This window comes from Arvicanthis niloticus, chromosome 7, assembly GCF_011762505.2.
Source record: "Arvicanthis niloticus isolate mArvNil1 chromosome 7, mArvNil1.pat.X, whole genome shotgun sequence".
NCBI classification, from domain to species: Eukaryota; Metazoa; Chordata; class Mammalia; order Rodentia; family Muridae; genus Arvicanthis; species Arvicanthis niloticus.
Window position 1 is genome coordinate 50,213,853 of NC_047664.1, and position 13,966 is coordinate 50,227,818.

Below are 13,966 nucleotides of genomic sequence, written 5' to 3' on the forward strand. Positions count from 1 at the left end.
TATAAGGAGATCCAGAAATTAAACCATGACCCTGTTATTTTCCCTCTGACTCTTCACTGAGCAAAACCATACACACATGACTGTCTAATAGATACTGTTTGAATATAAGCATGGATATCCCTATTTCTTCATTTCCAGGTGCTGTATTTTGTATTAGGATAGTTTGGCTTTATTTTTTTTCTCAAATGATTCTTCTAAGAACTTCTGACCTGATGGTTGTAATTTTATCATGGAATTCATATATTCATCTCTCCAAGCTTCTACCTGCATAATAAGGCTAGACTATATCAAACACATCTTGATAAATGACTTTTCATGATAGTAAAAGAAATGACACTTATTGGCACAGGCTCTTTCCCAATGTGGCATTTTATATGAATGATGCAAGCTCAACAACCTGGTGTATCTACGTAAAGATCTTAAGTCTGTTTTATTGAGGAGATAGATCAACAAATAGCACACTTTCTCTGGTCTGAATGTCCCAAAAGGCAGTCATTGAATGTTCTTCCCCATTGTGGTAATATGAAGAAGTTGAGATTCTTGAAATACAAGTATCTATTATTTATTTTTGCTTTTTTCCCAAAGTGCTTGGTTCCATAGTGTATAAAAGTAATAGCAATCATAATTTGCTTTAGAAAATACCTTGTCTCATAACAGTCATCCCACAACTGCCATCCCTTCTCCCATATGTAGGTGGAATAGTTTTAAATAAATTAGGTTTCTTTTGCTGCTTGGACCATACATTTTATAAACTGTTTGGTCAGTTCTGTTTATAGCTTATTTGGATGTTTCCACAGAGGGGTGTGTGTGTGTGTGTGTGTGTGTGTGTGTGTGTGTGTGTGTCCTGTGGAGCCACTATGTCTAACTCAGATGACCTGGTGACCCATTCCATGGTGAGTCTCTAAGGAGTGACAGTTTGAGATGGAGCATATGTGCCCTGAAAGCTTTTCAGGGACAACAGAATATATGTTTGTTCTGATTCTCTCCAACAGCCAAGGCATTATGGGAACAAGACTGCTAACAATAGAGCTGGCTATTGTTTTCCTGTAATATTTTCTCAGGCTTTCTGAGTGGCAGGCCCTGGGGAGAGTGAATTATAATTCCCAACTAGTGACTCAGCTGCTCCTTTTGTATTTCTGCATAACTGCTGTCACCCAGGTGAAACTAAATTGTTTGCCCTCCTTTGTGAATTCTCCCACACTCAGATTGGAGCCCTTTAGACCAGACAGGCCTGGGGAATCTCGACAGATATAGCAAGGCTATCTTAATGACTCCTAAAAGGAGTATCTAAAGACAAATTCCAAACACACTAAAGACACTTCTTTAAATAACTGGATTTTCCTTTTAAGTAGAAAGTACTAGTCTAGAAGTTATAATAGCCTGGGCTGTATGAGGTGGCTGAGAAGATCACATTAGCTGATAAATGAAAAGTCCTTCGTCCAGTATGTGGCTCAAAATAAGCAGTATCAACTCTTATTGACTCATGACATTGTATATTTGATCATCACAACCATTCCTCAAGACACACATTATAAATTCCCTTTTGCAAAGATGAAATTCATTGCTACTGGAATTTAGAATTAAGTATGTTTAGCTCTGAACCAAGTGGGTGTTAACTTCCAAATCATTTTCTAAATTTACCTACTGACTCGTGGCAAGTAAATTATTGATGTAGCTGTTCATACAAGGGACACAAATAATTTCTGTGCATATTATGTGTGATCAAGCTTATCAGACAGCTACATTATTTGAATGAATCATTTCAATATCCCTTAAAACTGAATTTTGATACACTAATACAGGTAAACACTATAATCAACTTTAAAAACAAAATGTCTTCTATTTGTTGTTGTTGTTGTTGCTTGTAATCAAAGGTCTGTAGCTGGCAACATATATTGATAATAATACTCACTGCACTGAAATAATTAAAACAATAACAACAGTGGTAGTAACAGTAATATCAATGATGCCTGTTTATACTAAACACTTATCATGTGTCAGATGTTGTTTTAAGAATCTACTATAATTATCCCAGGTGGTTCTAATTAGATAAGTACCCTTATCATCTCTGATTAACATATTGTAAAACTTAAATAAAGAAAGATAGAATGGTATACTGGAAGTTATAAAATCTAATCAGCTTACACAGAATTTGCTTCTAGGCTGTCAAGAATTCTGATCTGTGTTTTTTACATAGGTAGTAAATGATGAGACCTCAACTCAACACTTCCATTTTCTCTGTTCACAGTCCTTTCCTCTTGCTGAAACTGGTGTTCAATGTAGGTGACACTTGAGCTGACGTGTTCACTTGCATTTGAGTTGATCTTTTTATACAACTAAGCACACACCAAAACTTTAGAATCCACAATTTTCTTAGACTTTAGCATGGCATAAATAGACAATGCTTAATAAAGCAAATCAGAATAAATATAATACAAAATACGAATCACTTTGAGGTATGGCATAATTTAAACCAACCTGTGCTTAAAAACTAATTATACACCTAGGTTAGGTAAATCAAGAAATCTCAGCTTATTCTCACTCTACTGATCGCCCTTTCATTTCTCCTCTTTCAATTATGGGTTTATGGCTTCATCACTTTAAGTTACTATAATGAAAAAAATCAAGTTCACTTAATATGTTTACTGCATTTAGCTTGAAAACTAGCATATATCCCTCAACTCCTCACTAGAAGAAAATAGGCAGTGTTTCTGGATGAAATTTCTCTTATATAATCTTAAAGTGTACCTAGGCTCAGTTCCAATTCGAAACATTTGTTTGCTTTCTTTAGACATTTGAGTAGCGGTTATTTTTGTCTTGAGATTTGCTACATGGCAAATTCCAGCTGCATTCTTTGAGGATCTGAGGTGAGATGTCTATGAGAACAACTCTCCCCAGTGATCAGGCAGCAGCACTGGTATTTTCTCATGGTCTGTGTGATATTACATGCTGGGGTCAGGGAGTTTGTAACTGCCATGGCAGTTTCAAGAAGAGTTGATGGTATTTAGCTGAGAACAACAGCCACGGGCTGTTTATCTATCAGCCATGCAGATATAATACTATGGTCTCTTATTCTACTACCAAGCTTGCAGTTGCCACACTATGCAGTTTCTATAGGGAAGACCTTCAGATAAATTTTGCAATAGCAGGAAAGGTGGCCATCACCTGAAATCAGAAGTCAGGAGACAAAAGAGATAGTATTTTTAAGCTTTCTTCTAGGAGAGGGGGAGTCAACTTTCTTTAATCCAATGGATGTCTTCACCCAAAAAATATGTGGACAAAAAAATAGATTTCTGGATTATTAAATGATTATTTCTCTTAAAGAATAACATGAACTGGGGAGAGGTAAGTGAAGGCAGATCTAGGAGGAGGTACTTGAAAGAGTTAGGGCTGAATTTGATCACCCTGAATTTGTACTATTAAAGTTTTTTTTTTTTTAATTAAATAATATAGTGAGGTTTGAGTTGGACACAATTGCATTCACTTTACTTAACTCCTCTTCTAGAACCTGAACAACACACACACACACACACACACACACACACACACACACACACATCAAATGGTGACGTTAAGCATCTGGGCTTCCAGGAGTTGAGAAGTATCAAAATAACTTAATGTAAACCCTCAAGTCTAATACAACTTCCCCTATAAACAAATCTGGAGCAGGAGTAAGGTAGAACAAGGGAACTTGCATGTGTGCCTGTGTGCATAACTGTGTGTCAATGGGGTGTAGAATCTGTTTACAGTCCTGTTGATAGAGTCAGTAGAGATCAAAAACAGTGTATGGTTTTATTCTTTGAGCAAATTCCAGCGCCGAGGGGTTTGACTGCTATGAGAAAAGGGCACATTTGTCAGACTCTCACTTAATATGTGTGTGCAGAGTTGGTAAATAAAATAACTGAGTACATAGGAATGATTCTGCTGTCCAGTAGCTTGAAGATAAGGCTTTACTTTGCTGCTTCAAAGGTCTTTATTGGGGTTATAACAGCTTTATATTGATTACAGATATTTGAGAGACATTACACTGTAGAAAAATAGCTGAAAAATTCATTTGCCTACTGAGCAAGTGAACTCACAGCTGACAAGGGAAAAATGAAACAAATGTTGATAAATCATTTCAGAGAAGTTCAGTGTCCCTACCCACTGTGTGATTTCAGTGTTAATTCCAGTGTAAAGAAAGAGTCTGATAAAGGAAGAATGGATGGGTATTGTGGTATCTGCATAATATATATTACTGAACATTTTATTATTTTGTTCTTGATATGTACAAAGTGCCAATATAATATTGGCGAAAAGGCAGCGCTAGAAAGCAAGTTAGAGAGGAGAGAAGATCCTCTCTTACTTCCTACCTACATACTTTTTGGAAACAAAACAAAACAAAGCAACAACAACAAACAACAACGGCAACAAAACAATACAAAACCACAGAAACTTTTGTCAGTAAACCCTTTTAGACTGGAGGAGATTAGAGGATCTCACACTGAAGCAGAAGGCATAGCAAACATATACTTGTGGTAAACGACTGCTATCCCTTTTGGAGAAATGAATTCCCAAAGCAGACTATTTTGAGATTTGTCTAAAACAGCTTTTAAAGACATAACTAAAACATTTTCCTTGGTTTGAAAGGAGTGAACGATTGAGTCCAGAGCTGTCTTGATGAAAGGGGAGGTGATTCATTGAAGAGGAGGTAGCATTCTTTCTTTCCTCATACAGGAAAATAATTAATACTTAGTAGCTGAATCCACTCATTGCTTCAGTTTTCTAGGTGAGTTAAACCAACAAGGCAACACACGAAACACAATGAAATATAAGATAGATGATAGACTGGAGATGGTTCATAGATATAGCTTTAGATATGAATTATTAAACTTCTTTACGGAACTGATTGATATATTACAATCTGTGCCTATTACAACATTAAGCCTTGGGAATAAACTAATAAATCTGTTACCCAGCGAGAACTCTTATCATATATATCACCTTTCTAAAATTTCTTCCCTTCTTTTTATTGTTTTTATCATTATTTACCAAAAGAATCTTTTAGAAAAGAGAAATCAGTGACATGTTCATCTCTTGAATGGTACTAATTGTTTTCTCAATCAAATCTTAATATTTTTGTTTTAGTGGGTGTTGCCTAATGATGTTTTCCTCAACAATGGGATCCATGGCATGCTCATTCTATGTAATTTTATCCCATGACATTTTAGTCAGTGTATTTTATGTAATAGTATAATGTTAACATGATAAAAGTCTTCCACCAATGCAACTTTAGGAACAAACGAGGGAATCCTCAGCATTAAGAAATGCTTAGTTATATTTTGCCTCTTTCTACTTATTTAGGCTGAATTTCCCTAGTGTACAGTAGCCTTTATAGATAATAATCAGTGGGACTCTAATGGAATTCTTTTATTGTTTACTCTTTTATAGATATATATTTCAAAGTTCATTTTCCTTTTATTTTAATTTATGAACCATGTGCCACTTTTTTGTAGTATGTGATATATAAATATTTTGGTTGATTAACTTAATATAGTTTAGTAAAAACTATATTAAATCTACTATATGCCATTTTGACAAATTTCAAAAACTTTTCTATGCCTTTATTCTTCTACTTACAAAATGAGAATATTTTTTAAGATTTAATAACAAATAAGTTAGTAATGCACAGGGTTGTTGTGAAATATACTTTTTACCATTAAATCTGAGCTCCTGACACCACAAACACAATTCATTTTAGATTTCAAAAGCCTCTAGAATGCAAAGGCATTTATGACCAAGGCTTTTTAAATTTATGGATGTTATAGACCCATTATGTCATTGTATCTTCCCAAATGGTCATTTAACTCTACCTTTACAATACCTTCCCACATCCTAAGCTGAGCAGAAGCACTGTATAGTCTTTACAGCTATCATGGTAGTCTTCAGTACCAGCATCTCTCAATATTGGCAGTATTGGAATTGAATAACAGATATTTCTTTTTAAATAAATTTTAATTAAAATACAGTTACATGATTTTTTCTCTTTCCTCTTCAAGTCCATCTGAAACCTTTGTCCTCCAACATTTTCCATGTTCCTCATTCTCAAATTGATATATATATATATATTTTATTAATTATTATTACAATTGTTTCATTATTCTTTATACAGACATTTCTATGATATAATACTTCACAGCAGACTTCCTGGTACTCTGGCCTTTACAATCATTCCCTCCCCCCTGCTCTTCTGCCATGTTTCCTGATCTATAGATACAGAAACTGTGATGAAGGTGCAATTGTAAAAGTAACTTTAATTTGCTTAAAGTAATTGTTGTCTCCAAGACTTAGTGCTGAATAATTTTACCCTTTCTAACTCTTTCTGAATTCTAGCTGGCTGGTTTAACTCAACTGTTTTGTCTTAAACACCTCTCCAAGCTGACTGATTCAAAGGAGCTTCTCTCAGCTTCTGACTTTTTGCTCTGTGTGACCTCAAATTAACTCTAAAAATCTGTTCTATTTTTCTGGCTTGTTTTCTGGCTTCAACTGCCTCTGCTGACCTACACTGAACCACCCAAATTCAACTCAATTGTGCTGACCCGCTGAACTCAACTGCCTCAGCTAACTGAAGAGAACTGAACTGAACTCAGTTCCACAGCCTGTACTCAACTGCATTGACTCCCAACTCTTTAACTCTGAACTGTGCCAACCTGACTGATTTAAACTCAACTGACTGACTGAACTCAGAAATTTGCTTGTCTGTTTTCTGAGTGCTGGAATTAAAGGTGTGTACCACCATGCCTGGACCTAAGCTTTTCTTTACCTGAAACTTGCCCTGTATCAGGCTGCCCTTGAACTCAGATATCTGCTTGCTTGTCTCCAGGAATGAAAGACATGTCTGTATTCCAGCTTGATCACACAGACCTAAAAGGTAATCCCTAGGATGTGACCCCTTGCCTGAGCAGTCAAGTTGCTCAATTAGAATTCCTCTACAAGTATTACTGGGAGTGGACCCCCATGATCTCTTGATCTGAATTGTGCCCAGTTGTCGTGTCTGTGATGTTCTCCATTTGCTGTAAAGAGAAACTTCATCATGAGGGGTGAAGGCTAAGAGGCTACTCCATGGTACATATGCACATGTGGTTCAGTGTAAGGCACAGGTGAGACAATATGTGGCACTTGACTTTCTAGATCTGGGTTACTTGATGTGGTCCTTTCTAGGACCATTCATTTATTTGGAAAATTTCATGACTTTATTATTTTTTACATATAAATAGTATTTTACTTATATATGTATGAATTCATATGAACTATATATGGAAATGAATATGTGAAAGAATAGTAGAAATATTATATATATGTATCTATATGTATCTCTACATATCTCTATCTCTATATCTATAATATATATCCTTTATATATAAGGATATATATACATATACATATACACACACACACACACACATACACAGACACACACACACACACACAGACACACACACAGACACAGACACACACACACACACACATATATATATATATATAAATAACATGTCAAAGACTACTATAGCTGGGCCTAAAGGCAGATTTATTTGTAGTTTTCTGAGGATGTTCCATACTGCTTTAGAGAATAGCTACACCAATTTGCATGCCAGTCACCAGAGAATGGGGGTCCCTCTTTCCCTACAATCCTGCCAGCATTTGTTATCCGTTGTTTTAGTGGGCTTATCCTTTCTAACTGGGATAAAATGAAACCTCAAAGTTATTTTGATCTTAATTTGTGGTCCCCTAAAGATGTGCCTAAAGATGAAGGAATATTTTGGAGATGTTTTTATTTTGAAATTATTTTTATTTCTTTTATTGAGAACTCTCTGTTTAGATAGATGCCTATCCTCTTTTTCCCCAGTTGAGTCATATTTGCTTTCTTGACATTGTGGCAGTGGTATTATTCTTTGTGTATTCTGTAGATGAATCTTGTATCCTCTGTCAGATGCATAGCTGGCCAAGATTCTCTTCCATTTGTGCTGTTCTTCTCTTGATTGCTTGTTTCCCTTTTTCTCTGAGAGATCACTTGTCAATTGTTTTATGTAAATGGAGTCCTATTCAGAAAGTCCTTCCATATACCTATGGCATATATTCCATTGTCTGTTTTCTTCCAGAGTCTTAGTATTTCAGGGTATAAATGGAAGACTTTAATCCACTTGGAGCTAATTTTTGTGTGTGTAACAAATGTGGTTTAATTTTTCTACCAGTGAACTTAGTTTTCCAAGGACCATTTGTTAAAGAAGCTGTCTTTTTGCCAGTGTGTTTTCTGTCTCTTTGTTAAATATCAGATGACTGTAGTTACAAGTACTAGGTCTTCTATTTTATTCCATTGGTCTACATATCAATTTTATCTAGTACCACATTGTTTTTCTTCTTATACACTATATTTCATGAAGTCTGGAATGTTGGTCTCTCCATTATTATTATTATTTTCATTGAGGATTGCTTTGGCTACCTGGTATCTTTCTGATCCAATATAATTTTTCTCTGTTTCTGTGAAAAATACTGTGGATATTTTAATTGAAATTGCATTTAATCTATACACTTCTTTTAGAATAATGATCATTTTAATATTAATTCTACTGCCATATGAATGTGACATGCTTTTCTAATTACTAAAGTCTTTCTCAATATCTTTTTACAAAGATTTAAAGTTTCATTAAATAGATATTTTGCCTCCTTGGTTATGTTTACTACAAGGTGTTTTATTGTCTTCGATGCTAATGTAAATGAGAGTCTGTCCTTGATCTATTTCTTGGTGTGTTTGTTGGTATGTATTGATTTTGTACCCTACAACAATGCTAAAATTGTTGATCCTTCCTAGAAGCTTTATAGTGGAATCTTAGGATTTCATTGGTATAAAATCATTATCTGTAAATATCAGTAATGTAACCTCTTTTTCTACTTACATACTGTTTTATTGCTTCAGATGGTACATTCAGCACTATGTTTAAAATGATTTAGGAGAGGGGAAATCCTTGCCTCATTTCTGATTTTAGTGAGGTTGCTTTAAGGTTTTCTCCATTTATGATAATGTTGGCTGTGAGATTGTTTTATGCAGTCTTAATTATGTTGAGATTTGTTTCATTGAACCCCATTCTCGTTAGGATTAATATCATGAAGCATGCTGAATTGTTGTCAAAGGTATTTTCTGCATGTGGTGATCATATATTTTTTGTCTATAAGTCTTGATTTGTTACATTTATTACAGATCATTACAAGTGGTCAGCTACAGAACTAGGGAAATACTGTGGAAGATGCACTGTAGGGCAGGAAGGATTGTCTATTTTCTTTACTTCTGTGGCTTTATTACTACTACAGTCATCATGGTCACTATCAAAACCACCACCACCACCTCTATGTCTACCACCACCACCATCACCACCACCATCACCACAACTACAATCTCTGTTTCATCACTTATTTATTATGTTCCAAAATGACTTTCAGTACTCAGTATGTAGCTACAGTACCTGATATTTATCAATGTCGGAAATAATCAAAGCTCACAGTGTGAAGTATCTCTCTGAGTCTGTTCTTCTCACCAGCATCCTCTTCACACCATTCTAAGCTTTAATGAGATCACTAGTTACTGTTTCTTTCACAATCAAGTTTCACCATTAAATGACATGAATTGTAATTGCTTGCTGACTTTTAAAATCTCTTTAAAATATGTATATGATATATGTGATTTCAAATGCCACCACACTGTGGTACACTTGTGGATGTCAGAGAACATCCTTAGGTGTTGGCCCTTGCCTTCCAGTTAATATGAGACTAATTTAATTCACTTCTGCATATTGCCAAAATACCTATCCTGCCAACTTCCAGAGATGCTTCTGTCTTTGCTTCTCACATTTCTGTAGGAGCAAATAATTACAGGCCTGCACTACCTGGATTTGCATGGGTACTGGGACCTGAACTCAGGTCATCAAGCTTAAAATGAAAGCACTGTACCCACTGAGTTTTCTGCCTAGCTTGACTAGCTAACGTGTAAGATGTTTAATATAGCAGTGAAACTGCTGTAGAATTAATAGGACATCACAAGCTTTCAAAATATGTTCTTATGTGGTCAATAGTAGAAAGTGATTATAAAACTCTTCTTCTGGTTCATCACTGTAGCAGCCAGAAAGAATCTTAAATTATTTAGAAACTTAAATATGCATAATATTACTAATAATACAAGTCACTTAAATTGTATATGTTTTATGGAACATACAACAGGTTCTTTCCTCCGTAAGTATCTACTTACTCAAGGGCCACAATGACTTAAATTCCAGTCTTAATGAATAGGCCCTTTTACTGGCTATGATTGTTTAAAGCTAATAGCCCTAGGAAGGAAGTGTTAATTAAAATTAATTCGCACTGAGGTATTAGCAGCAGGTCAGAATGTAAAAAATGTCTAGAGGCATACTTAAAAGACGAAATTGTCATGTCAGTTTGCGCAGCTCACTTAACCTCTCTCAGCTGGATTTCTTTATCTGGAAAATAGAAATGATTAGACTGAGCTGTTGGTTCCTATTGTGGGCATTGAATAACATAACGTAAAAATAAATCAAAACAAAAACCAAACAAACAATGCTACTTTTGTCTAGCTCAAGACAAATGACCACTACATTTCCCAACAGCTGATATTTAAGATAGTTCTCTTGTATTTCAAACTTTCAGCCCCTGTAGTCTTTGGATATGTTTTAAAAATAATAGCTATCAAAGTTTGTGGAATATCTGAGGGAAAAACTCATAAAGGGTATAGCCAATAATGACACTGTAAAAAGATTTTAAATGTGCAAAGGCCTTCTAATGATGATCACACTCCCTACCTATTACTTATGACCCTTGGAGACTTCTAGCTGTCCTCTTCAAATCTGAAAGCCAATGATACATTATTCAGCTCTTAACTTTAATTTTTCTATGAAAACTTCAATTTAAATTACAATATCAAATCAGGACCACCCAATTGAATGTTATCTACTAACCCAATAAAATAAATGTTTAGTAACTGGCTTGACAAGGCTGTGAACTATGTATTTGGAAACCAGTATATGAATGACTTATCATTCATATCAATCAGAATCCTAACATCAAAGAATAAAATGGCATTTCTGGGATGGTGACCTGAATACTGTGCTTGATAAATTTTTGACAGTTATAGACCTGTTTTCTTCTTTTAAAATCCCACTATGAGAGGCCTCGGAGTTTAACTAAGCATTCATTGTGAATGTGTCACTAGCGCTTTGCAGAGGGCATAAAGCAAATACTTGCTTGTCCAGTGGACTTGTCAATTATCAAACGGTTTTCTAATTTTGATTTCAAAATCAACTCTGTTCCACCAGACAGATTTAAAAACTTGGGATAGTTTAATTTTTTTTTTCAATAAGTCAGTGAATAATGTGTTCTCATCCTTTCTGTTTAGCTGAGGGCATTCTTGAAGTTAGCAGAGTTAAGTTTGTGGAGGTGCTGTAGACAGTTGATATTTGAGCTTTGATCATCTTATTTAAGTAATTTATCCATATTACATATACACAGCCAAGGAGAACTCAGCCTGAATACATTATGTGCTCAGGTTCTAACAACATTTCGAACTGCCCCTCATACAGAAGGTAGACATCTAACAATGAATGGCAACTCTGCTTTTCTTTAATTTTCTTGGTCTATATTTAAAAGGCTTACCACTTGCCTTTTATTGTGTATGTGGAAGGTTCACATTAATGTGCTCTGGTGGTGATACATATGCATGTGTCTACCTACATTTGGAGCATTACTCAAACTTGGGTATTGCTCTTTAAGGGCCACCCACGCTGTTTATTTTCCTTTGCTTTGTTTTCTTCCTTTATTCATTCACTGGAATTCAGGGCTTACCAAATAGGCTAGAGTGGCCAGCCAGTGAATGATGGGGACTCAATTTTGTCTCTGCCTCTTTAGCCTGGTATTTTACATATGCATATGAATTCATTTCCCCAGAGTTTGTTCAAAAACAAACAAACAGAAACAAAACCACTTTATTGACTGAGCTATCTCCTTAACTCCTTGAGCATATGCTTATATTCACACACACACATACACTCGTGTTTGCTCGTGCATGGGTGCCTGCACACACACACACATCAGAATGATTCATGCACATCTCCCCAACTAGATTTCTATCTTGTAATATTCCCTACAATATTTCTAGCATATCCACTCATTCATCCATTCATTCATCCTTCCTTCCTTCCTTCCTTCCTTCCTTCCTTCCTTCCTTCCTTCCTTCCTTTCTTCCTTCCTTCCTTCCTCCCTCCCATCTTCCTTCCTTTTTCCTTCCTTCTTTCCTCCTGCCTTCCTTCCTTTCTTCCTTTTTTCTGTCTTTCTTTCACTTTCTTAAGTAAGTCTTCATCCACGTCCATCTTTGTTGCCTCTGAATGCAGAAATGGTGATGCTGGTTATGGCACAGTGGTTCTCACCTAACTTGTGTGAGATGAATTGAATGTGCCTTTCTCGAGTTGTTTTAGTCACTTCCTCCGTATCCTGGAGATATAAATTAGCTTTCTATAACTTGTCATTCACATTGTTCTGTATTTTAGGATTACTTGCTTAACACCAGGCATGTATTTCTAGCAGGTAATACTCTAGTTGTGAAAAATGAATTCTCATATGGCAGAAACTTTTGTCACCTATCTCCAGGACCAAATTCATGTTTCACCTTGATCTCACTTTATTTTTACAAGACACAAAATTGTCTCTATTCGTTATGGTTGTGGTCACTCACACCAATAATCATCAGGCCAGTGTGAGAAGAATGAAATTGTATGAAATTTAGTTTTAGCCTTTTAAACTTTAAGATATTAGTGCCCGTGAAGACAATGCCTAAACCCTATCTTTGTGTTGTGTCCATTCGCTTGTAACTATTTTCTGTCACTAATTTGTAGGAAAATTATATGGCCATTATGTTATATTTTTATTCATTGGCAACCAGCACAGACAATGAGGCTCCCAAGTCCATGTCCTACATTTTCTGCATTATCAGAGTACAGTCACTTTCATGACTTATTTTTTAAGGCTCAATAGTTGTATCTAGTCTGTGGTAGTCTTTTGTTGTTTGTCATGACTTGATGCCCTTGAAGATTACCATCCATGTAGCTTATAGAATTTCTCATGATCTTGGCATGTTCATTGTTTCTTCACAATTAGATTGGTGATTTGGCATGGGAGAACACCACAGGAGGAGTACAGTTCCCTTTTGATGACATGTTGATATCCCCTTGGGAGTGTGTGATGTCCATGTAATTGCAGACAGTTTTGCTATCATTCATTGCTTAGCTGACTTAGTGCTGACAGATTTTTCCATGGTACAGCTATTGCTTTTTCTCTTTCCTTAACAAAAATGATCAGTTCTAGAAAACTCCTAATAAAGATGGAGGGAACCTAAACTCTGCCTTCTTGCAAATTAATTTAATATTAGTTTATACAAAAATATGGGCTGCATCAAAATGCTGGAGTATTTACCAAATTAGTTGTTTATGCTATTATGCAGCCATGTATTTATTTTATAGTATATGGTGATTATATTATATATTATATATTGTATATTGTATATTGTATATTGTATATTGTATATTGTATATTGTATATTGTATATTGTATATTGTATATTGTATATTGTATATTGTATATTGTATATTGCATATTGTATATTATATATTATATATTATATATTATATATTATATATTATAGTATGTGAGTTATTCATATTGTCTGAGTGCTGGACATTGGGGACCAATTTCAGTTTCTCCTTTTATCTTTATCTGCCATCAGAATTAAATATGCTGACTACAGACTTGAACACTTCTATAGCTAACACATGATGATAAGCTGTTAAAAATTATTATTACTTTTTTTGTAGAAAATGAACTCATGAGAGCAGACTGTGGCTCGATCCTGGCTCCAGTTCTAAGGACAAAGCTG